The following is a 12,201-nucleotide window of genomic DNA, read 5'->3' on the forward strand; positions in this document are numbered from 1 at the left end:
GCAGTGGCTCATGCCTGTAATCCTAGCACTCTGGGAGTCCAAGGTGGGTAGATTGCCTGAGCTCAGGAGTTGGAGACCAGCCTAAGCTAGAGCAAGACCTTGTCTCTAAAAAAAAGAAAAAAACAGCCAGGCATTGTAGTGGGCGCCTGTAGTCCCAGCTACTTGGGAGGTTGCAGCAAAAGGATTGCTTTAACCTAAGAGTTTGAGGTTGCAGTGAGCTGTGACATCCTTAGCACTCCACCCAGGGCTACTGAGTGAGACTTTGTCTCAAAAAACAAACAAATAAACAAAAAGAGTTTCAAAGCAGTTCTTTTCCTTAACAAATTAAAAAGGGGACCATTGTACCATACTGAGTTGCTCATTTAAAACTGCAGTAAGTTATTGATATTCTAAATTCAACAACATATTCCATTTAAGGACTATAATTGACTCTGTATTTAAATCAGACTGTGAAGTGCAAGAAATCAATGTTGATAAAACCTCTTTGTACTAAAAATATAATCTGCTAAAAATGTTCGGCAAACTTTTACAAAATAAGTTCTTCTGTGTCTACCTGGCACATAGTAAGTACTCAGTTAGAGATCTCTTCATTTCTCTGTCAGAGAAATTGCCAAGAGAGTTGCCCAAGTTTCACCACAAGCGAGCAAAGTGTTAAAAAACTATGTTCCCCGCTGACAGTCTCCAGCTTTAGAGTTACCATCTAAAAATTCATTTAAAAACTGGTTGGATGGCTGGACATGGTAATCCTAGCACCGTGAGAGGCCGAAGCAGGAGGATCACTTGAGCTAACCAGTTTGGGACCAGCCTAAGTATGAGATTCTATCTCTACAAAAAACAGAAAAATTAACTAGTCCCAGCAACCTGGGAGGCTGAGGCAGGAAGATTGCTTGGGCCCCGGAGTCTGAAGTTGCTGTAAGCTAGGCTAATGTCATGGCAACAATTTTTCATTTCAGAAACATATAGGCATCAGGCAAACTTACCTCTTATCTCGCCCAGAGATGAGAAATGTCTAAGTAGCTATTAATTATTTCTAATTGCTATGTAAGGCAGAGAGAATGGCTAAATCAGTTACTCTCTGGGTATTCTGATTTGGGGGAATAATGAATACGTTAAACAAGATTGCCCAAGACCTCAGTTTTGTGCTGAAAGACTTCATAAGACAAGAACTCAGGTTAATGTCACATTAAAGTTCTTTCAGAGTGTGTGTGTGTGTGTGTATACTTTTTTTTTTTTTTTGTAGAGAAAGAGTCTCACTTTATCGCTCTCGGTAGAGTACCGTAGCATTACAGCTCACAGCAACCTCCAACTCCTGGGCTTAGGTGATTCTCTTGCCTCAGCCTCCCAAGTAGCTGAGACTACAGGTGCCTGTCACAACACCTGGCTATTTTTTTGTTATGGTTATCTGGTGCCGGGTTTGAAACCACCACCCTCGGTATATGGGGCCAGCGTCCCAACCATTGAGCCACAGGTGCCACCCCTCAATATATATTTTAGATAGCGAAATCAACTGTGGATTGAATTGTTTGCTGGAAATGAAAGATAATTAAGGAATTAAGTCTAGATCAGTGGTTCTCAACCTTCCTAATGCCATGGCCCTTTAATACAGCTCCTGTGGGTTACAACCCACAAGTTGAGAACCACTGGTCTAGATGGTGGCAGCATTTTTTTTTTTTTTTGGAGACACAGTCTCACTCTGTTGCCCTGGAGTTGAGTGCCTTGTAGAGCTAATGGCAAGCTCAAACTCTTGGGCTCAAGAGATCTTCATGCCTCAGCTTCCCAAGTAGCTAGGACTACAGTCACCCGCCACAACACCTAGCTTTTTTTTTTTAGAGACAGAGTCTCAATTTGTCACCCTCGGTAGAGTGCTGTCACAGCTCACAGCAACCTTCAACTCGTGGGCTTAAGCAATTCTCTTGCCTCAGCCTTCCCAGTAGCTGGACCTACAGGCGCCTGCCACAAGGCCTGGCTATTTTTTTGTTGCAGTTTGGCAAGGGCCGGGTTTGAACCCACCACCCTCAGTATATGGGGCCAGCACCCTACTCACTGAGCCACACTCTTTTTTTTTTTTAAATTCAGATACTGCCAATCAATTTATAGATAGCAAACTCAACCCGGTTTTGTTTCTCATATACAAAGTAAAAATCTGCAGCATAGTAGAAATTGGTTTATGATACAGAGTAAAAACTAATTGTTCTTCTCTACTGTAACTTGGAACACACATTCAATGAGTCCATGATAATTTATATCTACAGAAATAGTGGAAATTCATCTTAAAATAATTCAACTGATTTGCTCTTAATTTCTTAATTTGAAGGGTTGGGAGTCTCAACCATTTTCTGCATTGTTATTGCTGATGCCTCTTTACTTCTTAAGTAATTTACTGTCATGTCTACATAATTTCGACACCTATTTTTGACAACTACAATCTGTGATGCTATCATAGTTATGTATTACATGTAAGGTCACCAACTTTTTTTTTAGGCTATCAAAATTTATAATCTTTGATCAAAATTGTGAAAGGTCTTACTTTAGGCAACTCTATAGTTTGTAAATCCATTTAAAACTTCATATAAGTTATTTTACTTGTTTTAGAAAAAGAGGAAAAAGCCCAACTCCTACATTTTGCTATTGTTTTTAAAGTGAAGTATACATAAATCAATTTTAGAATCTTAATTAAAAACAATGATCCAATGGACTTCGAGATCTCTAAATTCGGTAATTGTTAGCTAAAGAAAAGAAAATCTTCAGAGAAGCTCATAGATCCCAGCTAAGAGCAAGAGAAATTTTTAAGCATTTCCTTGAATAATGTTATCTTTTCCAGTCTTCACCTTAGACCAGCTATCTATTTAGAAAACTATATGATATTGGATCTATGTATAAATCTTAAACTATAGCTTAAAGAATTTCTTAGCTAATATAAATTACTAATTTTATAAGTAGAGGGCATGGCAAATATTTAATAATGCCCCTTATGTTACAAATCTGGTGCTCAGGGCTGATTTTTCAAGAGCTAACTTTAAGAAACACAGATGTAAAAATGCACGTAATTGTACATTACACAAGAGCATAGAACTTCTTTGTGTTACTTGTCAAAGGAAAGGTTTTACTTATTATGAATTCTACAAATTCAGAAACTAGTTTTTAAAATTCAGACTGCTTTCATCATATGCATTGAGCTTCTAAGCTCTTCCTTCCTCCTCTTTCCAGGAGATAAACATTCTCCCCCTTTTCATTAGCAACCAATCTAAGCCTTTATCTTTCTTTTTAAAGGCAAACTGCAACACATCATTTCAATTAAATCTTAAAACACTTCCCCCACATTTTTTATTCAAAGGTCTTAGGAGTAAGTCTTGTGCTGCTAACGGAAGATGAAATGATCAACATATACCACTGATGTTTCATATTTCAATTTCATTTTTCACCTCTATACTTATTGTGCAATCACAAACTTTTGCAACCTTAGTATTTCCTATATATTTTATATGCCTTAGGCTTCTCAAAAATATTCTACGGTTCAGTTTAATTATCTTTTTTCCCCACAATTGAAATTCACTAAAATTCACTTTCTCATATTTTTATTAATTACCCTCAATTTTTGAGGATCAAAAAGCCTCTTAAAAGTTCTCAAAGGTTGAATATAAAATAAATTTTAAATGACCAAGTTTTACTTACTCACTGATTAAGTCAGATTTATGACCTCCTCTCCCCATTTCAGCTACTGTGAATTTTGAATGAAACAACCTCAATTGTAACAGAAGAAACATCTGTTGCTTTTTTTCATCAGGGCTTTCCTAACTGAAAGAAAGGCTCTCCGCCTGACCTCCTCTCCCACTCCTCCTCCCCACCCAGATCAAGTTCCTTAAAACTTTTTAAGTAAATGTATTATTTAAAATTTTATTGTATTGATTTAAAATGTCATAGTTTACTTAGAAAAATTCACATCCTCATTGAAGTTCAAAGAATGACTGAAAAATGTATCTCAAAAAATAAGACATGTGCCCAATAGAATATAACTAGTAACTAAAATGCAGACTTCAAGGGTATACTTGAAATGATCAACTCAATCAAGTTGTCACACATTCCAGGCTCATTAAGAATTGTTTAGGGATAAGATTTTCTTCACAGTATCTGGATTCATATAGCATCTTACATGCTATATTTTCTTTGCCAATTCAAGGCTAACATAATGGCAGTCACTACCCCAAGAGGCAGACACCAAATGGTGCCACCCACACTCACACTGTGCCTCATAATAAACCATAAAGCAGTGGAATGCATCGGCCCCTTTATGAGCAAACAATGCCCAAGCTTCATTAGAATACAGCTGACATTTTCAAAGCACAAATACTTTTAAGAAAAATGTACTAGAAAAAAGAGGAATGAAACAGCTAAGAGAGCTGAAATATTTTTCAAGTGTCAGGTTGATTTCTAAAGATCCTAAGGGGGCAAATTTTGCTATTGACAATTTAAAAGTTTTCATAAATAGAAAAAATGTTTAGTTAAGGGCAAAGCTTATTTTATTAACTACTAGGGAAAAAAATGAAAGTAAAAACTATCATTTGAATTGCTTTCATAAGTAATAACCATAAATACCTTTAAAATTAATTTCCTCAGCTGCTTCTCTGGTTCTTGAATGAAGAAAACTAAGCTCCAGAATAATTTTCACATTTCGATTAATGTATATAAGTAACAGGGAAACTAAGCTAACTCTACCCCTCCCCCTCACCCCAACCCCCATACCCTGTAGTTTTTCTGTCTGCAACCAGCAAGGACGTCTTGAAATCAGCGTGCTCCTGGCTATTTATTAATTCAATATTGCTGCCGTTTAAAGAACATAAAATAAACGCTATAAAAACTCACCCAGCAGTAAGAAACAAACTGATCTCTTACCTGGTCTTAGGAAGCATGCCTCTCACTGCAGTACCAACAACACTCTACAGTCTTTGTTACCATTCACTGGAAACTTGAGACTCTGTCAGACATAAGCAATCGAGCTCAGAAAAGCTCAATGTAAAATACTTCTCAGTAAAACTAAAAAGATGCTCAAGAAAACTGTTCAGTTAACTGGTTTTCAAAAGATATATAAAAACTGTCTATAACCAAGCCACTTCAAAAGAAACTGAAAGTGCAGGTCTTAAAAGATGAAAAGGCTTTTCAGTGTAAAACCTTGCTTTCTTACTAAATTACAAGGGTTTTCTGGGTAAGAAAAATGCTTAAAGTACAAGAGGTAAAATGACAAAATGCCTAAATGTAAGTTAACATTTTTCTAAATATCACGTGAGTTTCAACTAGCTTAAAAAAAAAGATGAAACTTACTCATCTTGTAAGTATCCTGTATCCTGTATAATTTGAATTATACATTTCAGGGTATTTGCTGTCTCCAAAGCAGTCACCGAGCACAGAACTCAGAGCATCTTGAAACCAGAGCAAAAGCACCACGCGTTTCAAGGGGGGGTGAAAGGAGAAGAAACTCTTGAAAAACTGGTCAGGGCTTTCTGAACCTGTAATAACTGTCCAGCTCTTGTGGGAGGAAAAAATGTTCTGGTCCTGCCCCCTGAGATAGGAGGCTATGCTTCAATGCCAGAATGAATGACAGGCCCATTTCTGATATCAACAAAGAGCAGCTGAGTTGTGCTCTATTTTTGCTTCACTTTCCCACAGAGAAGTTTTAAAATTTTCAGGTTAGTCCCTTTATATCCAGGGTTAAGTACCTTTCTCTGTTTTCTCAAGAGGGAACCCAATTATGCTGTCCTAGTTTTTTAAATGATTAATTAAATATATGTACCTAATCATCTTACTCAGTTTTCCTAGGCAAGAAGCTGAACAAAAGGTGGCTTCTTAAGTTCCTTTCCAAATCTATTCTTTGCAATATCAGATAAGCATATGACTCATTATCAATATTAATAAGCTTTTCCAGCATCCTCACATGTGGTACAGGCAGAAACAAAAAGTAGGTAATGTAAAAAATAAAGCAACTAAGATAAAAAAAAAATTTTAACTAGCTAGATATAAAAATAATTTACCAAAGGAGATGTCTGTGATTGTACAAATTCAAAACAACAAGCATGGCCAGGCAGGGGGTGGTGGCTCACGCCTGTAATCCTAGCACTCTGGGAGCCCAAGGCAGGTGGATTCCATGAGCTCAGGAGTTCTTGCCTGAGCAAAAGTAAGACCCCTTAAGCCTAGGAATTTGAGGTTGCTGTGAGCCACGCCTGCCATAGTCCTCTACTCAAGTGACAGATCCCTGTCTTTTTTTTTTTTTTTTTTTGAGACAGTGCCTCAAGCTGTCCCCCTGGGCAGAGTGCCCTGGCATTACTGCTCACGGCAACCTCCAACTCCTGGGCTCAAGCGAGTCTCCTGCCTCCGCCTCCCAAGTAGCTGGGACCACAGGCGCCCGCCACAACGCCGGGCTATTTTTTTTGGTTGCAGCCGTCGTTGTTTGGCGGGTCCGGGCTGGGGATTCGAACCCACCACCTTAGGTGTACGTGGCTGGCGCCTTAGCCGGTTGAGCTATAGGCGCCAAGCCCAGATCCCTGTCTTATTTGGGTGCGGTGGCTCACAGTCATAATCCTAGCACTCTGGGAGGCAGAGGTCGGTGGATTGCATGAGCTCATGAGTTCAAAACCAGCCTGAGCAAAGCAAGACTCCTATCTCTACTAAAAACAGAAAAATTAGCCAGGCATTGTAGCAGGCATGTGCAGTCCCAGCTGCTCGGGAGGCTAAGACAAGAGGAACTCTTGAGCCCAAGAGTTTGAGGTCGCTGTGAACTATGATCACATGGTGCCATAGCACTCAACCCCAGGGCAACTGAGTAAGACTCTGTCTCAAAAAAAAAAAAAAAAAAAATCCTTATAGCCAGGGGTTGTGGCAGATGCCTGTAGTCCCAGTTACTTGGGAGGCTGAGGCAAGAGAATCGCTTAAGCCCACAAGTTAAAGGTTGCTATGAGCTGTGATGCCACAGCACCCTTCCCAGGGCAACAGCTTGAGGCTCTGTCTCGAAAAAAAAAGAAAGAAAGAAAAAAATCCTGTCTTGGTTGAGCTTTTACGTTTCTATCTCACTTTCCTATAAGTACAAACTCTTGTAGATGACTATAGTACTTTTACTTCTTTGATTAGTTACCACCAAATCTGAAACATTCCCCTTTGAAAGTATGTCTTGACAACAGTGTCTGTTAGACATGCAAATACACACTGCATGAAACACATTAGAGAGCTTTTCATCACTCAAACTTCTCCTTTGAAAACACATATTACATTTACAAGAATACAATGATATACCAACACAGTATAGGGTGTAACTTAAATTTAGTTGTAAACAATGTTACCATTTTTTTTTTTTTACAATATAGTTACTAGACTTGACTATTATCATGGGAGAAAAGGGATCACAAACCACACTCCTCACAGCCCATGCCACCCACAAATGGCTAGTGCAGGAGTAACTGCAGCTACTTCTTATAGGTTATATATAGAACAAATGGTAAACTCTGCTCCTTCACCATAACTTCAGACTAGCGAAAAATGTTCAAGAACCCATGCTGAGGAGGGCAGCTTCATGAACATAAGTATTAGCAGCCACACTGAGGATCCTCCTTACAAAAATGTAAAATCATAACCATGCTGCCCACAGGAAGCTTACTGTGTCTTCAAGTCACTACAACACCCAGGCTCCTCTCCCAGAGAAGAACCTTTAAGACTTCAGAGACAAGGAACCACTGACCAGATGAGTTGCTCATTTTTCATTTTCACAGGCAGCTGGACTTCTCCTCTTGGATTTCTTGAACTCCTGGGCCTCCCATTTGTACGTAGATAAGATAAAATGCTGCAAATGGCGGCACCCCACTACAGAAACATCCCCAGCGAGTCCCTTAGTGAGGGCGTGCCAGAGGGCTGCTGCTCTAAGGGTGACAAGCTAAAGGTGACCACGTGCTGCATCCTCCTCACATTGCCAAACTCAGGTCCATAGCAGCAGTGCCCTGGGGTCACTTCACCTTCCAGAGTCACATAGTACTGGCCACTGTTTTTCACTCCTGGTCAAATATGTGTTACTTTAAAGGAAATAAAAAATAACAACCTAAATGGCACTGTATCGTTTCAGATTCTATCATCTGTTTTCACTACCATATGTGAGATCAGTATAGTATTTGACTAAAAAAAAAAATCAGATAAGCCCAGGCTATAAACCATTCTTTTTTTTTTTTTTTTTTTGAGACAGAGCCTCAAGCTGTCCCCCTGGGTAGAGTCCCATGGCTTCGCAGCTCACAGCAACCTCCAACTCCTGGGCTCAAGTGAGTCTCCTGCCTCAGCCTTCCAAGTAGCTGGGACCACAGGCGCCCACCACAATGCCCGGCTATTCTTTGGTTGCAGCCGTCACTGTTGTTTGGCGGGCCCGGGCTGGATTCAAACCCGCCACCTTAGGTGTATGTGGCTGGTGCCTTAGCCACTTGAGCCACATGCGCGGAGCCTATAAACCATTCTTGATCATCTTACCAGATGACTTTTCTTACAAGGAAAGTAAGTGCATCCTTTCAACCTGTCAGACAGAAATGCTCACCCATGTCACTCATGGCTGTGTTATTCAGGAGCTAGGTGTGATCACATCTACTCTGCTACAATTTTTAAGACAAAAAGAAATTAAATTTCTGAATACTCAGGTATATTCACCACACCTCTAAATAACAGAGTATTCCCCCAGCCCTCCTATTTCCCAGCTCTGATTACAAGTTCAAATATAAACTACCTATGTTTTAACAATAAACCTATCGCTAAAACAACAGATATGTGTTTTAACAATAAACCTCAGGTCAGGAACCCAAGGTCAGGAAGACAAAAGTATGAGAACTGAAGTCAGTGGGGCTAAAGTAGGATTCCAATTTTCCTGCAGGATCAATTTTCATTTCTCCCTAACCATCATCCATTCCTTCCTTCAACAAATACTTCTTTATTTTGTACCTATGAAGTGTCAGGCCCTGCGCTTGGCAACAACCTACTGACCTGCTACCTACTGCTGACTGCACAGCGCTGACCTTCAGCCAAGCCCTATTCCGCCATGTTTCCTTCTCCACTTGCCACCTTCCCAGTGCCCCTTCCCCAGTCACACGCTTCACTCACGCTGCCCTTCAGCCTACTCCCATGCTGTTTTTGGCCGGCAGCATAATCACTGCCTTCTATGTTCTTGAACAAAGATATAACACAATACAGGGAAATTCAAGGATTTTGAACTGGCATAACAAAATACATCTTATGTAGGTGTCCTCTCAAACAATTTCTCTATAATCTTACTTAGAAAATCCATGTAAGCATCCTATTAATTATAACTGTTGATTATCTAAAACCCCCACTGAGGGCTAGGCATTCTCTCTCCCAGGTTTATGTTCAGACTGGAGTTGGCTATGTTTATGGGCAAAATGATCAAAGATTAACCACATTGAACAGACATATTTATGATTCTATAGGCATAAATGACACTATGACAGCACAATGATAATTTTTATTTGACCAGTGCCTGCTAAATATAACTGTCTACTGGGCCCATATAATGAAGGAGTAGAAATTAGCTATAATGTGCCTATGCTTATATTTTTGAGTTAAATTTTTTGAGGAAAATCTTTAATCTTCCTGACAAGTACTACACCTGAAGCAAGGGGTCTCTGTTACCACTTGTGTGGGTAAGTGCTGATTTCTTTCTTCTTCCTTCCTTTTTTTTTTTTTTTTTGAGACAGAATCTTGCTCTGCCACCCAAGCTAGAGTGCAGTGGTATAATCATTGCTCACTGCAACGCAACCCTGAACTCTTAGATTCAAGTCATCTACCTGCTTTAGCCTCCCACGTAGCTGGGACTATAGGCACCTGCTATTATGACTTGATAATTTTGTTTTTCATTATTTTTTTGTAGAGATGAAATCTTGCCATATTGCTCAGGCTGGTCTTAAACTTCTGCCCTCAACTAATCCTCCCACCTCAGCCTCCCAAAGTGTGAGCGACCATACCTGGCCTCTGAAGTGCTAATTTCTTATAAATACTACATACTAAGAAACTTTGACTTTGCTTGTTCTTTTTCCTCTTTCCATCCCCCCCCCTTTTTTGAGTTTGTTCTTTTTCCTTTTTCCACCTTTTTTTTTTATACCTTGAACTCCTGGGCTCAAGTAATTCTCTTGCCTCAGCCTTCTGAGTAGGTGGGAATAGGGGGAGGGGGATCCTGTCCTTCATGTTCTTTTCTTCAAGTTCTATAGTCTCCACTCAGTGCAGTGGCTCATGCCTATGATCCTAGCACTCTGGGAAGCCAAGGCAGGTGGACTGCCTGAGCTCATGAGTTTAAGACCAGCCTGAGCAAGAGCAAGACCCTGTCTACAAAAAATAGCTGGGCATTGTGGCGGGCACCTGTAGTCCCAGCTACTTGGGAGGCTAGGGCAAGAGGATAACTTTAGCCCAAGAGTTTGAAGTTGCTGTGAGCTATGATGCCACAGCACTCTACCAAGGGTGAACAAGTGAGACTCTGACTCAAAAAAATAATAATTAAAAAAAAATCTACCCTCTCTCTCTTAGGAAGATGTTACCCATTTCTTTTTTTTTCTTTCTTTGAGACAGAGTCTCACTTTGCCACCCTGGGTACAGTGCTGTGGCATCACAGCTCACAGCAACATCATACTCCTGGGCTCAAGTGATCCTCCTGCCTCAGCCTACAAAGTAGCCAGGACTATGGGTGTCCACCATCAGGCCTGGCTAGTTTTGTTCTTTTTTTCTATTTTTAGTAGAGACAGGTCTTACTCTTGCTCAGGCTGGTCTTGAACCCCTGAGCTCAAGCAAAATCCACCTGCCTTGGCCTCCCAGACTGCGAGGATTATAGGCATGAGCCACTGTGCCCAGCCCACATTACCCATTTCTATGGCTTTCACCTCTACACAGATGACATAAAATTTATACTTCCAACACTGGCTTTTTTTCTGGTCTGTTCTAAACTTTTACAATTGCCTACTAAATACATTTGTCTATATATCCCATAATCTCTGCCAACTTTTGCAGTACTGAACTTCTTGTCCACTGTCCCAAGCCAGTTCATCCTCCTCTGTTCCCCATCCTTATTAAAGGCATCAACATCTAGAATAAAAAGTGGTCTTCTTCTTGCCCCATCCTCACCATCCAAATACCCACATTGTTTTTGGTTTGTTCCCAACACATACTGAAAAGGCCGGGTACACTGGCTCACATTCAAAATCCTTGCAGTCCCTTCCAGTCCCTGCCAAGGCAGGAGGATCACTCGAGCCCAGGAGTTTGAGGTTGCAGTGAGCTATGACACCACTTATCTATAGCCTGGGCAACCATGTAGGATGCTGTTTCAAAAAAGAAAAGAAAAGAAATGATGACCTCTCCGTGTCTACAGCTATGCTACATCCAAAATGGTGGCCTTAGCCACATTTAACTGTTTAAATTTGATTATAATGAAATAAAATTTGAAATTCCCCTTCTCAGTCATGATAGCCACATGTCCAGTGCTGTGCGGAGCCACATGTGGTTAACAGCTGTGTACTGCACATGCAGATGTAGAGCTTTTCCTGATCTGCAGAAAGTTCTATTAATTCTGATGTAAACTATGATAGCAAACTTCTTAAGTTAGTAGTCCAAATTATCCTTAATCTAGTCCCAATCTACCTTTCATCTTCTACTAAAATCTCTATCCATGCTTTAGTGACAACTGAGTTAGTGGGGCCCATAGAATCAAGTGGAAAGTTTCACAGGCTGAGGGGCCTACCCAAGCATTACAGAGAGAGGTTTGTGAGGGAAAGAAACCAAAGATGCTAGAGAGGACAAAAATAGCTCACTAAAGCCCTCACAAAGTAGGAAGGGAAAGAAGAGTGGACACAAGATGTTTAGCCTGGCAGTAAGAATGTGGTACAATGGAGAAGGCATAAGCATTAGAGTCAGAATACTTCATCTAAATTCAAATATCAGCTTAGTTATGAGAGATAGAAACAAAATGAGTTTGATTTTAAAGTAATTAGTGAGTTCATAGAATCCAAAAAAGGGTTAGGTAACTAGTGAGGTAATTAAAGTAATTAGTGAGTTCACAGAATCCAAAAAAGGGTTAGGTAACCCCACTAGAGGGGGCAGGGATGCACCCATCCCTAGGAAAGGAACTCTAAACTCTAAGGCTGCCTGTCTCCATCTGTCTTTTGCTTCTGATTTTCTTTTTTTTTTTTTTTT

At 40.2% G+C, this 12,201-nt stretch overlaps 1 protein-coding gene across 6 annotated transcripts in view; it reads right to left on the reverse strand.

Annotated features, from left to right (window-relative positions):
- TFDP2 (transcription factor Dp-2) overlaps positions 1 to 12,201 on the reverse strand; it is a 129,529-nt gene that overhangs the window by 56,485 nt on the left and 60,843 nt on the right. For 4 of the 6 annotated variants that reach the window (XM_023512971.1, XM_023512973.1, XM_023512976.1 and 1 more), the window contains exon 3: positions 4,891 to 4,972. The exons of the other annotated variants lie outside the window; for them this stretch is intronic. The gene's annotated coding sequence lies outside the window, so the exon portion shown is untranslated. The remainder of the gene's footprint in view (positions 1 to 4,890; positions 4,973 to 12,201) is intronic. 6 annotated transcript variants of the gene reach the window in all.

This window comes from Otolemur garnettii, unplaced genomic scaffold (genome assembly GCF_000181295.1).
Source record: "Otolemur garnettii isolate 467f Iridium unplaced genomic scaffold, OtoGar3 scaffold00032, whole genome shotgun sequence".
NCBI classification, from domain to species: domain Eukaryota; kingdom Metazoa; phylum Chordata; class Mammalia; order Primates; family Galagidae; genus Otolemur; species Otolemur garnettii.